Source organism: Palaemon carinicauda, chromosome 11 (genome assembly GCF_036898095.1).
Source record: "Palaemon carinicauda isolate YSFRI2023 chromosome 11, ASM3689809v2, whole genome shotgun sequence".
Taxonomy (NCBI): Eukaryota; Metazoa; Arthropoda; class Malacostraca; order Decapoda; family Palaemonidae; genus Palaemon; species Palaemon carinicauda.
The window spans coordinates 156,198,673-156,201,737 of record NC_090735.1 but is presented as its reverse complement, the minus strand read 5'-3'; the positions used below and the strand labels follow the sequence as shown (position 1 = coordinate 156,201,737).

At 36.7% G+C, this 3,065-nt stretch overlaps 1 long non-coding RNA gene across 1 annotated transcript; it reads right to left on the bottom strand.

Moving 5' to 3' along the window:
* Positions 1-2,171: 2,171 nt before the first annotated feature.
* Positions 2,172-2,963, bottom strand: LOC137649843 (uncharacterized). The gene is made up of 2 exons (XR_011045876.1): positions 2,680-2,963; positions 2,172-2,368 (listed from the first exon to the last, which is right to left on the bottom strand). It is a non-coding gene; the product is annotated as an uncharacterized lncRNA (long non-coding RNA).
* Positions 2,964-3,065: the final 102 nt, after the last annotated feature.

The following is a 3,065-nucleotide window of genomic DNA, read 5'->3' as shown; positions in this document are numbered from 1 at the left end:
ATATCCAAATTACTATCAACTTCAAGGGGACCCTCACCCTTTACACAAACTTCAGAGGAATGCTTTATCCGGTCTGGTAATAGAGCTAGATTTTGCTTATACCTTTCAATGTCACCTACAAGCATCACTCCTAAGGGTGATTCCAAGTAAACAGAGGGAATCACTTCAGAACTACCTCCAAACAGCACATCCTTCTGTGGTACTAAATGAGAGTTATCATTTCCCAAGAGCAATTTTATATCTTCAACTTTATCCCTAGACATATGCAAAGTTTTGTCAGCTAATATATAGCCCGTATCCTTAAATACTTGAGCTACCTCAGAGATACCTGGCAAAACTAATTTCAAATTAATAGACTTCATGGCAATAGCAGTAAAATAATTATCATTCAACTTTACCTTGTATACTACAGTGGCTAATGGCTTTGAAGAATTAATACCATTCACCACCAAAGAATAATTCGGATCCACAACTTCAAAATGCATACTCTTAGCCCAGTCTTCCTCAACGAAAGTTACTTGACTTCCTGAATCCTTTATACCTCGATCCCCATTGTCATTCAGTGAAAAGGAAGGCATAGCAGTCACCGGGTTACAAGAGATTCTTAAAACTCCTAAATCAGACCAAGTTAAATTAGAAACAACAGAATTAGAGTTCGATTTCTCTTTACAATTCACCTTTGCCGTTTGGTAAGTCACTTCTTGGTTATCTGAATCATTCTTAAGGTTATTAGCAGTACTTTTTGGGTCTTTACGAAATCTACAAAGATAGCTGAAATGCCACTTGTTACAATGTTTACATTTTCGGTTAAATTTAAACCTGCAATCTGAAGTTTTATGAGAATCGTAAGTACAGTTTGTACAAAAATTCAATTGCTTTAGTTTTTCAATTTACTCTGTGGAGTTACATAAACTGAACACTTAAAGATTGGGTGATCAGTGTCTCCTTTATTGTCTGCTAAACATAGAGAACATTCTTTAACTTTAGACTTCTCAACATTAACAACAGCAGAAGCTAAACAATTTGAATTGGGCATAACCTTTTTCTCAAGATTACCTTGTTTCACATTAAATTTCTTGGATATGTTTCTATATCTTTCCAAAGCAGTAAAGATATGTTCATCTATTTGCTGCAACGAGGGCTTATTCGAGCCAGTTATATGCATTAACTGATTCTTGAAACAGTCATTAAACCCATTCCATATGAAATACTGTAAAACTATGTTTTGATCTATGCTTAAAGCCTCAAATTGATTACAAATTATTCTCATATTACTGATAAAGTCATACGGATCACTCTGATACGTTAGCTTCAACTCCGATAACTGCTTAATAACCCTATATTGTTGAGACAAAGTATCTGCAAACGCTTTCTGTAATAATTTCTTAGCTTCTTCATACGAACGGTTGCTACAATCTAATGAGTTTACCAGTTTAAGCGAGTCACCTGAAAGCTGTCTCGTAAGAAGAGTAAATTTAACGTGAGAACTATGATCATACTTATCAATAGTTGCTTCGAACTCTCGCAAAAACTTCGAAATATCCTCACCTTCTCGATTACCAAATGTCGGTAAAGGTAGTTCAGGTAATTTAAGCTGTGAAATTTCAGAACGCGAACGATCGGAAAGGTTTCCGGGCGAAAGTGACACCGCGGTCTTAAGGAGAGAGAGACACTTACTCAAACGATCGTCATAAACGAACCAAGTATCCATTTCCTCACTCACCAATTCATTGCCGTTGTCATCTTTATCTGCGCTATCCCAAATTTCCTTCAAAACCTCGTTATTCACTTTGTCAAGTTTTTCTTTAAGGTCAACCAACATGTTCATATGCTCGTTAGCATCGCTTACAGACATCGAAGAAACAAACCTTTCTATGAAATTACACTTCTTGGTAACTTGCTGCCTAAGGGCTGAACGAAAACTGCGCGAAATACTCTTCGGCGGCATTTTTCTAAGAATTTAACAAACAAATTTAAACTTAAAGCAATACAGTGAAATATTAAAGAGATACGGGACTCTGGAACGTAACCAGCTCACGGAAATTCATCAAGAAAAAAAATACTCAAGGCAATAATGAACCTCGCAACCAATCCCATCCTCGTCGCCATTTTCGAAAAGCAATGTATGAGAGGGCAATGTAACATAAATTAAGGAGAAGCAAAATTATAAGTCATAAAAAAATTAATTTAATTTACAATTAAACGGTAAATTTATGACAATTTACAATCCGAAGAATGACTGGCGAATATGGTGATCCTGATCAGTTCAAATCTCGGACAAAGTTAGCGTGGACTTTCTCTCTCTCCGCCAGAGAACCTGCATTTGGTCCGCACTATTACCCCTCAATTTTCGAAACATCCGAAGGATCTGTAACCCATAGCATGAAACATTATAAATTGGAAACGTCAGGGGCTACAAACATAATGTGCTTATATGCGAAATCTTACAAAACAAACGAACTTTTAATATTAACCTATGGAAAATACAAAACCTAGATCAATAAACGATTTGAATATCCTAATATAAATGTCAAAATCAAATTTAAAACTTAAAAAGGAGACCCTTCAGACTTTATTATATATATATATGAGTTTGGTTTGCAAGACAAAAGGTTATAAAACCGTAACTATAGTTGAAAGTTCACTAAGCAAATGCATCGTACTTAATGCAAACTTTACCTCAACATATAGCCAGTCTCTTAGGTCCATAGAAAAGCAGTGACGAAGGTAGAGGTGTTGATGGTAGTCTTCTATTTGAGCTCTTGAGTAGTATAAGGTGGTCAGACGATGACGTGATCCATGAGCGGCTGAGTCCAGAGCCACCGATCTTACACTAATGAATGACAGCCATTGTCCTTGGCTGCCAAAAAATTAATTCAAATTCAGGAGAAGACTGCCTTGCTGCGCTTCTTACGCTGGCCTCTTCATACTGCCTTCTTCAGATCATTCACCACCGACAACGGTTTTCCCAGTCTTGTGTCCAGCAGCGAACCACCTGGTGAAACTTAAAATACATCGCTCAAGAATGGCTTGTTTCTTGCTTTAAAATTGTCCCAAGAGGTAGT